Here is an 18,602-nt window from a genome sequence, read left to right on the forward strand (position 1 = left end):
ATACTTTCTGACAGACCTGTAGAACTCCTCCAGTTGACTTGATGTGAACTGGTGACTACTAATGAAGCCTCTGATTTCCTGACCTAGGATTAGGTCTGCATTTGCTTTTTGGTTGTTTGGATCCTTGTACTGGCATTCCTTCAGGTCTGATAAAGGTTTGAGGATGACTGGTCTCACAAATCTCAGCATAACATCTTTGAGAAAACCATTCAGTGTCTCATGAAGCACTTGTATCATTGGTTCATCTCTCTGAAGTTCTAAACTCAGATGGGTGAAGAGTGGTGATGTTTGTTTTAAAAACAAACAATAAAGTTTATTGCAGTCAACCAGAAGTGTTGCATGAATGTTTGCAGCTTTTGTGGTTGCACTTTTTTCAGACTTTGGCATTGAGGCTGCATTACCAGTTGGTTTGGTAGTGGTTGATGTGGTGCTTGCTTTACTGTTCTCTTGAGGGGAGCTGCTTTCTTTCCTAGGACTGCAGCTGTACTCTTGGCCACGGAGTTGATGTAGGTTTCTTCTTGGGGATTGTGTAGGCATCGATTGCCCTGGCAAAACCATTGCTGCTGCTCTGTGAACTGTGAACTCTGGAGCTCTTTCCAGCACATGATGCTGTTGTAACGCTTGCACTCTCTTTGGTTCGCTTTGATTTCTGTTTCTTTGGTTGATTTGAATTGTCCGCATTCTTTCTTTTTGCTGACCCATGACCAGCTTCCTGCTTGAATTATTCTAGCAATGCAGGCCACTGTTCCAATAGTCTGTTCAAAGTTTTCTCAAGGGAGAGCCATCGGTTGCACACGTTTCAATATCTTGTGATTTGCTGTGCCACACAGGCTCTGCACTCCTTTCACTTTGTAACAACCTCGACTCCTTAACTGACACAAGATATTTTTAGTAGCGCTGAATTTTGAGTCTCAATAACCGAACTCGAAGCAATCGTCCTGGCCCAAGTGCATGGACAATTCAGACTTAAAAGATGTCTTTGTTGACAAACAGAAGTTGGTTAAGAATACAAGTTTCTTTTATTCTCAAAACTTGGCCTCATGCAAGGCTCCTCACAGTCAAACAGGGAGTTGGTGAGGAAAACTGTTTGCTAACAAGTATTTCACCGCAGCAAAATACTTCACAAAGCAAGTATTTTCTTAACATGAAAACACTTCACAGGCTCAAAGCATCGAAGCTGGTCTCATCAGACTTTAGCTCTCTGCTTGCAAAGTTCCAACTCGATTTCTCAACACACTTTCAGGGTTTTTACACTCTACAAATCTACTATATTAACATAGTTACTGAATATAAGTCACAAGTAAATTATGCAGTAAGGTTATATCACCCTGCTCTAAATTGATGACTAATTCCATTGATCAATCAGAATAAAACCAAATGATGTAAACCATGACTTATATCAATTACTTAATAAAGTTTCACCCCTTCATTTCAAAGAAATATATTCCATGAAACAAGGAAAGTTGAGGGTGCACTGGCTTCCGCCCCCACATTTCAAGTAGCTAACCAAGTTTTATCAATGGGGCAATTGGCCTTGGTGAACATCTGGTATTTGACTCATTGACCACTACACTTTTCTGGAAACCTGTTCACAAAATCTCAACACTGCGCTGTGTTCCCTAAATATCAAGTCGATGGTCACATGGACTTTATTAGTGTCTACGGGATGTGATATTTGGGGTCAACAATTTATTAAAGGGTGGACGTGAAACAAGGGGTTTGGGTGACAGTCAAACTGTATGGTTGGTTTATCGCTCTCACTTCTTTTCATCAAAGTTCAATGTGGGTTTGAAGCCAGGTGTAGCTTAACATAATACAACACACAAAAGGCAAAGTTATAGAGAGGCGAAGTTGTATACGAGTGTAACTAAACTATGGTTTGGCAAGACCATTGGAAATGCAAGTCAGACGGAGTGGGTACGGTACGTGTGTGTAGCATCGCACAACTAGGCTACACTCATCAGGCCGGGCCGTGGTGGGAGCTGTCCCGGACCACCACAGTGACTAGCAAGGGCTGGACAGGGCCAGCGCCAGTATGTACCGACCGCACTGCTGCTCAGACCGCAATGTGATGAGCGCAATGATAAGATCGCCGCACTGTGTACCATTGGCTCAGCGTAGAGACGGGGAGGACTGGGCTAGTTAGCAAGACAAGGGCGGCGGGGGACACGGAGGTGTCTCACCCGGCAATCGGTTCGGATGTAGTGGTGATGGGCCGCTACGACTCTCACTAATACCCTGGGCTAATTCGTACCGCTCTCGCATATCAGTCCAAGTTAAGCTAGCTGGCCATTCATATGGTTACATTTCTTTGCCATAAGAATGGTTACTATCGCACTTCTCTTGGAAAGGGTCCAACCGCCGCACTACGTTGGGTTCTGCTCTCGCAATAAGGGTTTGGTCCGCCACACCTGACCGACGAGCTAAGGAAAATCTGCTCTATTTATAGGATTCTAGAGGCTTAGGAATTAATAAAATATGAGTGTCGCTGAACAGCTCAACCAATGAAAATCTTCCATCTCAAAGGGTCACATGACTTCCTGCTAGAGTCGTGTGCAAGAATCCAAGTGTCGTGTGTAAAAAGGTAAAAATACAGAATAAGAAGTCACGTGTACAAAGTGTAGAGCCGGGTGCCTGAAAGTGCTTACTCGGTCATCTGCGCCAAATGATTGACAGTTACAAAGTCTGAGGTTTTGGAACATAAGCATTTCAGGGAACCTTACCACGCCGACCACGCTGCCACATGGAGGGGAATTTCGACATGCCAAAACTGAGCAGAGAAAACACAAGGATAAAGGAGTGAAGGAACATGTGATCACGCCAGAGTACAGCATGAATAACTTAATACAAAATTAACGTCTCTGCTACATATCCATAATGCATAGCTGAGCTAAATAAGAGACCCTGAGAAATGCAAGGACCGAGAACAAGTTAAACTAGGGGGCGCTAGAATTCCACAATTTGCGGGTGCGTAAAAATGGTTACACAGTTCTTTGTGGTGCTTGGACGACTTCTCCAAATAATAGTAGATGGAGATCAATACATCAACTGGAGTGAAAGGCAAAGTGGAAGCTTCTTTTCTTCTGCTGCAAAGTGAAGACGGTGGCAGGGGCATCCAAGAACCAATCTATCTGGATTCTCCTTCCTCACAAATGCTGCTACACCTGCATGAATGCCCATCATCACAGACGTGTTGTCTGCGGAGAAGCAAATGCAATTCTTCCATGGGATCTGCTTTTCTTGCAAGGCTTTATTGAGTAGTTAAAAGATGTTTTCCCCTGTTGACCTTTCTTCAGTAGTAGCGATCTCCAGTAACACCCCCACAACTTTGTTCACTGTTTCATCAAAGTAGCGAACGACGACTGGATATAGCTGTTCTTCAGCACCCCTATCAAAGCTACCATCCGTTGACAAAGAGAAGCATTTGTCTCAGTTTTCATGTGACACCATCTGGGGAAAAATAAGATACAGGAAAATGCAACAAGTTTTCAGCAATATTTTCAATTAGTTCAATTGGCAAAATGTGACCTGGTATTTACTGAAACTCAATTTGATTAACTGAGCGTAGAAGCACATGGTTTGAGGATCAAAATAAAAAAAATGAAGTAACACAGCTTCACCTCGAATGGGGATTTGTAAGAAAAATTTCACAAGACAGTAAGTTAAAAAGTGCAAACAGATTATGATGCCTATTAAGCAGGAAGTGTATGTCGTAACTGCAAGAGGTCATTAGACACAGAAATGACAAAATCCCATCTTCATATACATGTACTGGAATTCCAATTGGCACTTCAGATTGATTCATGCTTTTACATGATTTACAAACCCATCAACATTTTGAACATACATCCATTATTTATGCATCAATTATAATTGATTCACTGAAATAGAAATGTTGGCCCCCCAAAAAGGCCTAGGCTACAGCTACATCATCAATCATGCATCATCACTGCATGGCACTGAATTAAAATTCCCACAAAAAATCACAAACAACTTGCATGCATGGCAAGTAAACCTTACAAAAAAAATTGGGTTGGCGTAACCTGGCCAACCCTAAAAAATATCGCCAACCGTAGTGTTTTATGGTTTTGTATTTTTTTTAAAGTTCTGTAACCGCCCGACCCTAAAAATTATTGCCACCCAGAATTTTTTGGCTTTTGTTTTTGTTTTTTATGTGTTTATCTATACTAAAAGTGACTGCATTGCATAAATAATTGGACATACAAAATTTTGAAAAACATTTAGCAACCGACGCACCCTATTTGTCTGTGACCCGTTAGGCCTACATGTATGCCAACCCAACAATTGTTTAGGCCTGATTTTTCACAAAATCCACTGATAAATCCAAACACTAAAACAAATAACAGTTATGTGAGTTACTCACCTTTAGTCTGTTCACCTTGGGGTCGTGCAATAGCGGTAGTTTTTGTCCTACTATAAGCAACCTCGGATGCAATTTTGCTGTCTGGAAACATCGTCATCACTATGTCTGTGAAATCATCCGACAACCTGAATTGCAGATTGTGCCAAACTACATAGTCTGTTGAAAGGGTCTCGGCTCTGACGGTGCTTAAATCTTCAGAAGACATGAACTTTCTGATGCTGTGGGTCGCATTCTTTTGATTCACCGATGTCACAGTGTTTACTGCTTTCGATGTGTCGAGATACATCATAACTCCCACTATGCGCGAGACTGAAGTCAGACCTACACAAAGTGCAGTGAGCGTAATGTTTACCTCTCTGGGAAGTTAATATGAACTTAAATTTCTCTGTATATTCCCTTTTGAAAGATTGCTTCCGTTTTGGGGTGTCCTTTTTAAAAGTTGAAGCCATCTTCATTTATGCAGTTTTATAATTACGTCGGGAATTTTTTTTGCATGCACATGAAGGTACATTCCACAATGCATGCCGATCAGTTTGGTATGCAACGTTCCCATTGGTCGATACGTGCGCTACCAGGGACATGTGTACATTGCGTACACCACTCACGAATGCTCTACTTTACAAGTTCGCAATATCAAATTGTGTGACATGTGACTTAGTCCTGCTTGCAACCACTTTAGCTATTTTAGCTTAGATTTCACACAGCGCCCTCTTGTTTTCTGTCCATGTCAAAATTATCAAAATCCGTATTTTGTGGTGATAAAAACATACAGTAGTATTTTTATTAATTTTTTGTACAAAATACGCCAAAATCGTACTAGTTGGCAGGTATGGCAGAGCGCTAGTGAATGTGGGTTAACATGAGGGTCTAACCACGGACCACGCTGGAAAGCTGAACATGATTAAGGGGGAAGGTGTGCACAGAGAGCCAGTGAACAGGGGTCAACATGAGGGTCTGACGACAGACCATGCTGGAAAACTGAACATACAATCATACCATTTCACCATAAACGTTGAGTATTCATTTTCCAAGGAATGCCAATTTCCTTTTTCCTATCTCGATGTAGGTTTCCTCCCTGTAACTTCTTCCATGTCTCATAAAAGTGCCAATTCTCACCCTATCTACATGCAACTTCAATGGAGAGATTGGAGAAAACTGAAAACATGCCCAGAATAATCAATGCAGGTTTTAAGTGCCCTACTGCAGCGTAGGGCACTTCCATTGTTACTCGTACAGAGAACAATAAAGTTGTGCATTCATAGTGCCACCGCACTGAATGGTGCATTATCTTAGTATTCCCAAAATCCAACACTTACCTCTGTTTATCTACATTTGCATATCAGCGCCCATGCACATCAAACCTCGCTGAAAAAGGTCGCCCACGTCACACCCTCCACGCCCACTGCATGTCCCCTCCATAAAATGCTGCACAGCACTAAGACTCATTCTATTATTTTGTTTTTGTTTGTTTTTTTTTTTTAGGTTTCTTGATTTTATTTATTTGGAATAGGGACGGATGGTAAACAGAGGTGAGTGTTTTCTTACTATGGAATGGAAAATCCCATTTGATTTTGGGAATTCCATTACAGAAAACATCTCACCTATGTTTACCTACATTTGAAGAGTAGCACCGTTAAGTAACAATTTGGGTGGGAAGGGACAGGCAGGGTAACGAAGGTCTAAACTGAGTCCATTCAAATATGAAAAAGGTTGTTTAGACACACCCAGAAGCTGCTAATCTGGTTGTGGGAAATGGTAGCTTTCTGGGGTGTAGAGACTGATGATCAGCTGACCTGCTTGAGGGTTTTCCTGCTCACAACACCCTCTACTTGAACCACATCCTTCAGGTAGCATGAACTGAAGGTGATTAAATTTTCCCTGCAGGTCGTTTTCATTATGCCTGAAACAGAAACTCCAAGCTGGTGGGCAGAGGATGTTAAAGCTGCTTGTCTCCTGGGCACCTGATTTCGATCCTCAATATCGAGAGGGCTTACACGTATTATTGCCTCCGATCTCATTTGAGCAATCGTGGTCACAGAGGCCGGGCAACGTAGTTGGACGGTCGTGATGAACAACTGCTTGATGTCACCTTGTAGGGTCGGCAAACAAGTGAAGAAATATGTGGAAGCTCTTGAACGGGGCACCACCATAAACCCCCCGCCATTGTTGAAATCACTGTCAACCTTGGGATGAAAGTACATATTTCTAAGGAAAAGTAACCGGTTAAATGATCTGTGGAAAGAAACCCGATGTTACTGAGGCATATGCCTCTGGGTTGCCGGTAAAGGTGGACTGGTTCTGTGCACTGGGCATGGAATTGCCCTCCTCATGATATTGTTCGGGCAGCCATCAAAAATACTGCTTTAAAGGTTGGTTGATGAAGCATACGAGCCTCTGTTGGATCAATGTGAGACTTGGGATACAATGATACCCTGATCCCCCTCAATGTTTGTAGGGGAAAACCCCGATGATGGGTGAAGCGGAAGAATGGGGATCAATAGCCGTCGTCTTGTACTACTTCAGGAAGTGGAGAAAACAGCTACCATAAGCCTGCCTGAAGGGCTCCAACAGTGTTGAGCTACCTAGGCAGAATCTACGTCCCAAAGTTCAGTTACTCTGAGGGAGACTATGACTGCATCCAAGCACACAAATGAAGGGAGGCTCTATCCAGATGAGCCATTGGAGACTAAGGTTGGTTCAGGAGGTCTCAGCAGTTGAGGAGCCTGACTGGAGAATGAATAAATTATGCATGTAGGCCTATGAGACAAGGGAACAAAGGCTGTTGTGGCCAAAATGAAGTAAAGTGAGAATTCTGGATAATTCTCTCTGTCATGAGTAACTTGACAAATTCATTACAACAGAAAGGGGAGGTGAAGGCATGAATTCCCCTCACTGAGGTTGAGCAAAAATGAAGGGATCAAACTGTGGAACATCCTTGATAACACTGTTTCCTACAAATAACTGGAAGTACCCCTTATTGAATTCCCCTCACTGAGGTTGAGCAAAGATGAAAGGATAAAACTGTGGGACATCCCTAAAACCTCTGTATCTAACAAACAAATGGCACAAGTTTCCCTAACTGAGATTAAGCAACAAATGAAGGGATCAATCTTTGGGAATGAAGTTGCCCTGTGGTGAGGCCCCAACCGAAGAAGTCTTCCTCTGACTAGTGGTTGGCTTGAAGGGAGAAGCAATACCAAAATGACAAAGGTCCATCCTGTCTGCAGTTTAGAGGTGGAGGGCCTCAAGTAATGTGGTCTGGCAGAACTTGTTATCAAACGGAACAACAGGCTAGAGCCATAGATGTAGAAGGGAAAAGACCACTGCACCTCAAATACAACCTCACAGAATACTGGAAGGGCAAGGAGGCCAACTGAGATGGCACCCAGGCTGTTAAGAAAATGTGTGTGGTCGTCATCTCAAGAAGGTGGCTAACTTTGAGATTGCCAACCCCCCCAGCTGAAGTCACTCTTTGGGTCATTTGGTAAACACCTCAAAGAAGCACAGCTGTGTTGTGTTGTGCACTGCACCAACGGTCCCTCACAGGAATATCAGATTGCACTTTTGTGCTGCCCAACAACTGGCTTCACTGTTTCATGTGCATCATTGTGCAGTAAACCAAATGCCGTGAAGAGGACTGCACAAAAGACCCTGGGTCATTTTGTGCTGGCAACCAACTGTGTAAACACTGAACCTGTGCATGTTTGTGTTTCATGTAGAAAATACATGCACAAGAGTGACTGTGGGCACTCGTGCATATTGGTGCTGTAAAACCAAAGGAGGGTTAAAATTGTATAAAGTAAGCTGAGTAGTTTACTGAATGGCTGTCCAAAAATAAACCAGTAAGGAAGGCTCGGGCCTTTACGAAGTACCTATTATAGACTGTGCTGTTGTATGGGCACTGTTGATTCCAACACTGATCACAAGGAACCCTAAACTACCTGTGCTACATGCATCTTGTATGCAGGTGTTTTATGGAATGTATGGCATGAAATGGGATGATGACAACCAAGACTCACGAAGGTAATAAAAAACCTGCCTTAAGCAACCTACCTGTACAGTTGACCATGCCTAAGAATTACAAGCAGATAAAGTCCTAATGTACAACTTGCGTCAGTCAAGTTAACCACTATGGGAACCCAAGGAGAAAGAGGTCAACCCAGGTCACATATACATGAACATGTAGCGTCTAATCTCATGGAAGCCGAGAAGTAGACGGAAACCTAGAGCTGTGCTAATGAAATTTGTGGGAACATCCTCACCAAGGAAACAACTTTGATGAACAAATATGAATGCATAGAAAGGGGGCATATTCTGTGAATGAACCTGTACAACTGTAACCTGGACATGTTGGGGAAGTGCAGGAAGACTAACATAACACCTAGACATCCAAAGGCTATCGTAACTAGAGTACAGTACAAAGGCAGCCAGTTCATAACACAGAAATAAAGTGGAAGGCAAATGGTAACCAAAGGGGGATGCTGCGGGTCCAGCATTATGCACCACTGCGACATGAATGGCGTACTTGTACCTTGTTCAAGAAACACACTGAGTCCCTATAGACTGAAGCTCTAAGGGCAAATGTAAGGCAAAGGTGACTAATGACAACAGCTTCAGTGGAATTAGAACTATTACAGCTGCAGAAGATTGAATAATCTTCCAAGCCTGAAGTAGTCTTGAGACTGTACATGAATGTTAGTGTATCGGGACCCACATGACTGCGTCAAGTTCTGATCCCAAGAACTAGGAAACAAGTGAGTTCAGGAAATAAATGTGCCGGTACCAAGCAGAATACAAAAATATTCCGTGCAGTTAAAGAGGGTGGCTAGGCCTATTGGCAAAAAAACCACAAAGAGATTAAGACACATTGATTACTGTGAAAAGAACTACTCCACAATGGTTGAGGAGCACATCGGTCAACGAAGGAAAACAGGATCTAATCCCCATGACACAATCAAAAATCTATTTTGAGGTAGACCTACATGCACAAGTGCCAAAATCGCTACAATCACCTGACGATAAGGCAAGACATGTAAATAAGGCACGATTGGAAAAAAAAAGAAGCTGACATGATTGAAGCTGACCTACATGTACTTCTGTCATCACTGTAAGTGATAGATTAGCCAGCTAAGGAAAAAAGAGGCCATCTTTATCAGAGGATAAATGACAGGAGAAAAGAACGACCCACATTGATGACGCTAGAGATGTTATGTGACTCGGGTAATACCATAACACATGTATTTTCAGCCCCATTTCCAACAGGAGCTATTCTCTGTAAAAGTCTTGGATTGGGTGCTCTCTTATCAACATTTTGGTGGAGTTTGCCCTCTTCAGTAAACCCTAAGAGGGGTCAAGAGAGGGCCAAACATTCCCAACAGTGCTGGCACCTTTTGTGGTAATGACACTTCACTCGTTTACAAATGATTTTATCCTCAGGCAAACTTGAATTCTCAGTTCTGATTGGTCGTTCCATGGCAACAAACAGTGTGATACATAACTGTATTGCACAGTTCATATCAAACCCAGCGTAATGCACTGTTCTAACTCAATCCATTGCGCTCTTTTTAGGCTAAGCAATCACACATCTGCATCAAAAGTGGTGTGTTTCCCTCATGCTGATCATCACAGGCGTTTACATGTAAATGCACGTACAATACTAACAATTTCTTTCTTAGTGTGAGCCCAGTTCTTATTCTTTTATTTTTGAAATAAGTTAAACCAGAAATAAATCCCATGCTCCCTAGATAAAATCACAGAATTGTGGTACATTGGTGTTCCTATTTTTCCTATGTGCCGTATGATATCTTTTGTCTTCTTTCTTTATGTAAGGCGCTCATACATGTAGGCCCCTTTTCTTTACTGCGCGTCAAGTTTGCTTTAAAGATAAATTCGTTATCAAGCTTGTGCCCGTGGAACAAGGAATGTAGTGCGCCTGTGTCCCGTATACCACTCGGCCTTTGGCCTCATGACATATGTTTAAGCCATTAGAAATATAGTGGAGAGCACACTATTAGACTGTTAACATTTCAAATCCTAGAAATATGAACAAAGAGCTGTTCCCCCGAGATACCGGTATGAAGGTATTTCTTATACTACAAAACAAACTTTGGACAAGTTCAAGAATCTATCCATCTGTGTTTGATAAAACTGTATGGCTGAAAGCTAAAAGTTGAGGTGGGTGAGCCTAGGACAAGTTTCAGTGATAACAAATGTAGTTAGACAAATGTCGCCCCAAATAATGGCTTGTAGAGGCCTCTGTACAAAATCCCAGATGTACAGGTAACTTCCCGTCATTGGATAAGTCTTCCACAGCCTTCAATTGGAAAGAAAGGATCCTGTTTTGACTACAGTGTACTTTGATCAGCGATAGTTATGTGATCAACTGATTCTCTACCAATTGATCAATCAATCACACAGATCAATCAATTAATCAATCACCCCCCCCCACAATGTCTTCATACTAACAACAGGGAGAGGGCAACCTGACAAATTAAACCCCTCCCCCCAAAAAAGAACTTCAAGACAGTCTACAGGCAGGGGTGAGATTAGAGGAAAATGCAATAGCTAGGAAAAAATCACCAGAAAGTTTGAAGGCTCCACAGGAACAAAGAGTTTATAGCGTACAGGTATCATTTGAGTTTAAGGTACCTCTTCAAATACCCATTTCTTGTTATTAAAAAAAATTGAGAAACACCTTATTGGTAATCTCAGCACTTTCCAACATTTAAAATCCACATGAAAAAAGATAAAAATCTGAAATCATGAAAAATCTGGACAAATATCACCTCTGTACAGGTGATCTTCTTCCAAATCCCCATTTTTCCTGAAATTGGTCAAAGTTTACAACCTTCCTAGTCACATGATTTTACGTTGACAAAGGTTCTGCATATGTAGTTCATAAAGACAGTGAGCACTGAAAAAGGCACACTTACTGTTCCTTGGATGGCAAATTTCCTTGTCCTTTACAGTAATAATGGAGATCTCCATGCATGTGCCATGAAACTGGTACCCGGTTCTTAGAGAGCAGAACGTGACAGTACTGGAAGGATTAGTGCAGTAGTGAACACTTGACAGCCTCCTATGATGGGAAGGGAGTGCAGAGAGAGCCAATGAACATGGGTTAACATGGTCTAACCATAGACCGTGCTAAACATGTAGCCGGGTCATTCTATGCGGTTGGGACACAATATGCAACGGTGTCAAATGTTACATGGGTTCCATAGGAATGAACAGTTATTTCCCTGCATGTGGATTCCAAATTGACATTGTTATACATCCTGCAAGGCTGAATACAGAGGTGTGTGTTAGTTTTAAAGGTCATGACAGGTGGTAAAAGTTACCCATGTACATGTAACAAGGACACCGGCCGTCACAAATTGTGCCCCCACTTCATGGAATGACCCAGCCATATTATTTCAACCGAAATATTGATTATTCATCTTCCACAAAATTTCAAAGTTCCTTTTGCCCATCTAAGTGACGAAGCAATTAACTTGTACATGTCTTGTAAAAGTTAAAGTTCTCACCAAACATGTAGCCTCATGTACTGCTCTCAACTTCAGAGGAGAGATTGGAGAAAATTGAAACATCCTCAAAATAATCACAGAGCCTTAAAGTGCCCCACAGGTGCTAGGGTCCACGGCATACATTTGTGTTTGCCTAAAGGCATGCCTTGAAACACCCATTTCTGGTGTTCTATATCAACGTTTATCCCTAAAAACCACCCTAATGGTAAACTCAAGATTTTTAAAGAGACTGTTTGAAAAACCCTGAAATCAGGAAAATCCTGATGAAAAATCGGAACAAATCTCACCCCTGCAATTTCCAGTGTGCTTCTGTGCAATGCTTTGTGATTCCAACAGGTGCTGTATGGTGTCAACGTCAGAACATTGGCTGGTACTGCAGGCAGAGAAGTAGATGAGTCAGGATACTCACTCAGATACCCACACCACTGTCAGGCATCAGTGCTGTCAATGCGATAAGAAATTCAAGATGTGGGTGCTAACCTTTGCTGCACAGAACGGAATTCTTTCAATTATGAACCTAATGACCCTAACATTATCATCGCTCAAGATACTTGTCTTCATAATCTATCAGTTGCACCACAAACCAGTACAGCAACATCCAGATTTTGTACGCTTGTTATGACAGTTGGTGGTGAAGTAATTATCCAAACAACGATATGCATGTTGGGACTTCACAGATTACCTTGTTGTAGCAGGGACACTGTAGTCTAGGAAAGCAATGGTGTATGGAAAACCTGAAATGGATCTTGCTATAAGCAGGATACAGTCATAAATCAATGTTTGACTGTATCCCATTTCAACTTGTCTCGTTGTTTCTGAGTTGAAGGGTTGGTGTTACTGTGTTGGATTGCAGATTATATTTTGAAGTGCTGTCTGCCTGTTCTAAAGAATGTAACATTAAATGCTGGTTGGTCAAGAGCACATACTCTGGAACAAAATAAAATAAAGAGGAAACAAGAAATGAGACTGTCAACCTTAGAGTAGTGGAAGAGGATCCAGCGAGGACAGAAGGTACCAGACACATCAAGGAGGAATCTCCAGCTCTACGTGTACAGGTTTGTCTCAATCAAAGGATGGTGACGGCACGCATCCTGTAGTTGGCTTTGGGGATGGTGTCTCTCTGTTGAACAAATGACAGATACTAAACAGTCAAGGGCTGGTGGAGAAATGCCTCAAGGGTCAAGACCACTAATCTCTACAACTATCTCCGTGCCACATTGGAAACAGGAAAAATGAACAAGGGGTGAAATAAACTAATCCAAGCCCATCAATTTAAAGTTCAGAGCTCAATTATATGCAAGCCATCATTACTGGAGTTTTTGAAACAAAATCAATTTTTTGTTTTGTCCCTACTTTTTTCATTTGTTTTCAACTTTTTGTTGGTTAGCTGAAATTCAACCCCGAAAAAGAACAGCCTGCTCACAGCAATTTTTAAAATGGCTTCCCTATACTTTCTCATTCACTGTGGACCATTTTTCATCTCTAAACGTAACAACTGTTCCTCTGCATGGAAGCACCCAAACCTGGCCTAAATTTCCAAAATACCTTCATTTTTCAGCCAAACAATCTCATTTTTCAAAAGAAACTGTGAGGCAACTGTTTCTGTAATTAGTGCACTGCATCTTTAAGATAGATTTAAGGGATCCATACTGAGCCCTTGTGAAGTCCACAGGTGGGAACCCTCTCTATATGAACCATTTTATTGAGGTTGACAGTGCAATGATCATGAAATATGTAACTAAGTAAAGCAAATGGCACACTGTCGGCAATGATCATAAAATATGTAACTAAGTAAAGCAAATGGCACACTGTTGGCAATGATCATAAAATATGTAACTAAGTAAAGCAAATGGCACACTGTTGGCAATGATCATAAAATATGTAACTAAGTAAAGCAAATGGCACACTGTTGGCAATGATCATAAAAAATGTAACTAAGTAAAGCAAATGGCACACTGTTGGCAATGATCATAAAATATGTAACTAAGTAAAGCAAATGGCACACTGTTGGCAATGATCATAAAATATGTAACTAAGTAAAGCAAATGGCACACTGTTGGCAATGATCATAAAATATGTAACTAAGTAAAGCAAATGGCACACTGTTGGCAATGATCATAAAATATGTAACTAAGTAAAGCAAATGGCACACTATTGGCAATGATCATAAAATATGTAACTAAGTAAAGCAAATGGCACACTGTTGGCAATGATCATAAAATATGTAACTAAGTAAAGCAAATGGCACACTTTTGGCGATGTTCATAAAATATGTAACTAAGTAAAGCAAATGGCACACTGTTGGCAATGATCATAAAATATGTAACTAAGTAAAGCAAATGGCACACTGTTGGCAATGATCATAAAATATGTAACTAAGTAAAGCAAATGGCACACTGTTGGCAATGATCATAAAATATGTAACTAAGTAAAGCAAATGGCACACTGTTGGCAATGATCATAAAATATGTAACTAAGTAAAGCAAATGGCACACTATTGGCAATGATCATAAAATATGTAACTAAGTAAAGCAAATGGCACACTGTTGGCAATGATCATAAAATATGTAACGAAGTGTAGCAAATGGCACACTGTTGGCAATGATCATAAAATATGTAACTAAGCAAAGCAAATGGCACACTGTTGGCAAGGATCATAAAATATGTAACTAAGTAAAGCAAATGGCACACTGTTGGCGATGATCATAAAATATGTAACTAAGTAAAGCAAATGGCACACTTTTGGCGATGTTCATAAAATATGTAACTAAGTAAAGCAAATGGCACACTATTGGCAATGATCATAAAATATGTAACTAAGTAAGGCAAATGGCACACTGTTGGCAATGATCATAAAATATGTAACTAAGTAAAGCAAATGACGCACCTGTAGATTTTCCTTCCTCATACAAGTCCTCAGAACAGGAAAAAAACAGCTTGAGAATTCTGGCCCAAGATGTGGTGGAGTCCATTTGGCTCAACAATCCAACTGAAGGAGTGGTCAGTGCCTGCATCCAATAAGAAAACTGAGTTAAGGGATGATAAACTGCTGGGAGGTATCGGCAATGCCACAGAGGATGGTGGTTGCCGATACTTTCAAGATCAAGATAAGATTTGCAACCTTGGAGTAGGGTTGGTTTCACATTGGTATAGTCAATTGACAAAATGCCAGATGACAACTGGTAAAACACTCTTAGTGTCAAACTGCTATATCCTAGCTTAGGCACAAGAGGACCGGTCACAGACAGGATGTAATCTTGTGTGAGTTTACAAGGTCAGTATCCTGAGTGGGGTGTATCATCCAAGATACTTAAGTTTAGGGGGAGCTGTGGACTATATTCTCTGTAAAAACCAATCCCATGGCCCATTGCAGTAATCCAAGAGGCTTTTAACCAGGTTAACAGTCGCCAAAATACATTACATGTACCTGATCAAAAACGGCTGAGGCGAGCTTTTATCTTTAAACTTTCTTTCAATCTTTAAACTTATACTTCAATGATACAAATTGGTGCAGTAAATATATAAACAGGTAAAACATGTGGTGAGAATTTCAGGGAAGATCAATGGTGAACATGCATTCCCTGGAATATGACACTGCCTAATTCTCACTGCATTCCACTGTGCTTCAGTCCAATATTTTGCATACTAGTCGTCTAGTAGCCATGCCCTTAGTTACATTCCATAAAAGGTCAATGAGGTCATCAAGTGGCCAACAAACAATTTTTCATTGGAAGCCGCGTTCCACATCCTGTACTACTTGACTCAAAGGAAAGTCGACAGAAACTGCACTGCCAAGCCGGTCGTCGTACACACGTGTACATACACACAGTCTAGCCATGCGCAGTGCATACTGAGAGTAGTGGGTACATGATGTATGTATTTGAATGTATTAAGGAATTTAATTGTTCATGTTGTAGGGCTGAGGTGGCTATGCCTCGGTACCTAGCTATGAGCATTGGTACATGTATGCCTTTTTACTGCTACGTTATGATTTTGGTTTTGAAACGTATATTTGATAGCCTTTTTGTGACAATAAATTTTCGGTGGGGGTGTTTTGGAGCACGCAGGCGGTGGACACAAATCTAAAACTTTCTTTTTCATGTTCTATAACTCAGGTAATACCAAAATATATTTTGGACCTGTTTCCAACAGGAGATATTCTCAGTAAATGCCTCAGATCAAGGGCTCCCTCATCAATAATGGCTGCCCCCTGGAGCAATGCTGACTGGAGTTCCCATCCATCCTGCGTAGTGGCACCTTTGGTGGAAATAGCACCTCAATCATTGTTTACAAATGATAAATCCTCATTACCCATTTGGCTTAATGATTAATTGAGTCGCTACCAACAAGACTGGGTTTGATTGGACGCTGCCCATGAAAACAAGTCTTTGCAGCTGATGAGGGGGTGTTTCAGACAGATATTCATAACGCTGGGCCTCCCAAGTGAGACACGTCAAGGGGTAAAGATGCAAAAGGTACATGTACTGTGACTACATTTCAGGACATGCATAAGTGAGCGAGGGCACTGTTTATTTGGGAAATCAGAGATCGTGATTAAAATTTGTGTTTTTCCACAGGCTCTAGCTCCTCTGATTAATTTTTAATTTCAGAATTTTGAAAATTTCAAGTGAAGCCAGCATTTAATTTATTGAAATAAGGTACAAATCAGAACAAACATTTTGGAAATGTGAAGTTTGAGTTTTTCAGTCAATATCCACACTCATTTTTGTGTGTACACAAAAAAAATCACAGCTTGCTCTGCATTACACTTGTACATAAAACATCTCGAACTATCCCTGCTTCAAACCAAGTTTTCTTTCCTTTGAAGAGTCAGAATCCAAATTTACCTGTATACATGTATATATCAAAATATTTCTAATGGCATTTTCTCCAACTTTGCTTCTAAAAGAAAATAGCAAACATAGTTGAAAGGTTTATGAGCCTCGATCCCTGTAAAGCAGACCTACTGGACCAAGGGCTACATTTATGCACACTGTAGATAGACCACACCCATGATCCCTCTGCGCTAATGACAGCCATAATGCCAGTCAGCTTGGTAGCTGGGGCAGGCAGTACCGGTATGGCACCTCCTGCAGTTTTTATGGACAAAAGGTTTAGAAAGGAAAACAACACAACGGCCTACAGGCCCAGAATCAAGATGTAATAGGCCTACATGTTCATGTACCCACCAGAACTGTGGGGTCCATCATCCAGCCGTGGAGGTAGGACAAGACCTCCATGATCCAGCACGCAGTCTCCTCTGGGAGCGCGGCGGACGGGACGAACATTTCGGGTAGCATAATTAATCTTACTAGTTACAGCCTCACTAAATCACCAAATAACTTGAGATATCCGTGTATCTTCTCAGTAATTACATGATAATAAAATTCCACTTTCCTTTTCAATTCTAAAAAAAACATTAAAAACCGTGGATTATTGTAGCCATGGCCTGCCATGTGCCTCAGCTCAGATCATCAGTGCATCTCGTGATGCGCGAACTGTCGACACGTCACATGCTGCAGCACGCGCGCAGCACGCGCGCAGCTCGCAGCTAGCCATTCAAGTACTTAATGATAGCGCCCTCAAGGAAGGTTTCGTTCAACGGAAAAATCCTTTGGTGCATCGAAAAGGGGTTATTTTTTCAAGCCCGTTTAGACTGTGGTGTATTTATTTTGATTTTTGTTCAGATAGATGCTTTTAAAAACATTATTTATATATCAATGTTATAGGTAAGATTCTGGCGTCTTTTATATTTCAATTAAGCACCAAAGTCCGAACTGCTTTTTTTTTCAAAATAAAACCTTTACATGGGATGTAGGTGGTGCCCATCGTTAAAATGTGTGGCCAACATTTGGCCCTCTGGGAACTTTCACAAATGTCTCAGGGTTGCAGAGCCCTGAGTCCGTCCTAAAAGTATATAAATGCTTCAGTGGTTGTTCCCTAGCGTTTACAGTTCTTAAAAACCACCAAAGGTACATCACAGTACCGTGGGGGGGGGCGTATTCCCCGGCTATCCCGATTTTTTTTGGGGGGGGGGGCTCGTAAAGGCGCCAGCCAAGCCGCACTTCCACCACAACACCCCCCAACCAAAATAACCTTCAAAGACAGCCGAAAGAGGCCTCTGACAAGTTCCAGACAGCTGTCACTGATAAGAAACATTCCACTGTCTGAACCAGGCACTGTTTTGTAAATAATCCATTAGATTGTACACAAGGGGCCACATAGCACACAGTCCTATGGGAGTTGCATTAAATCCTGTTTCTCAACCCACCCCGATAGGCCACTACGTAGACCGACGCCGGCTAAATAAAACTTTAATTACATTTTTAACCCCTTCTTTGCCACACAGTGTGACAATTGACATCACGTGCTCAAAAATGTTCTAAAGACGATCCCAAGTCGATCCCAAATAAAACCTGAAAGTAAGAGGTCACGCAGCGGGCTTCCGGAACCCTCGGGGGTCCGCCTATGGGGATTTTATACCGTCGGGGCCGTCCTATCACGTACCATATATTTTGGAAGGATAAATCCTGAGGCCATTCAATGAAACACTCATCCTCAACCAATATTAGGAAAAGTCACCCCAGTAGAAAGTGGTAAAAGATTTTACTACCTTTTACGTCCGGCGATATCGTACCTAGATCTCTCCGTGTTCATGTTCGTTTATTTTGTTTTCATTCCCCGTGCTTACG

At 41.5% G+C, this 18,602-nt stretch overlaps 1 long non-coding RNA gene across 7 annotated transcripts in view; it reads right to left on the bottom strand.

Moving 5' to 3' along the window:
- The window catches only part of LOC110990533 (uncharacterized), a 270,020-nt gene that overhangs the window by 14,516 nt on the left and 236,902 nt on the right, over positions 1 to 18,602 (bottom strand). The window lies entirely within an intron of this gene.

This window comes from Acanthaster planci, linkage group LG10 (assembly GCF_054643075.1).
Source record: "Acanthaster planci isolate LZ-2023a linkage group LG10, COTS_SCS, whole genome shotgun sequence".
Classification (NCBI taxonomy): Eukaryota; Metazoa; Echinodermata; class Asteroidea; order Valvatida; family Acanthasteridae; genus Acanthaster; species Acanthaster planci.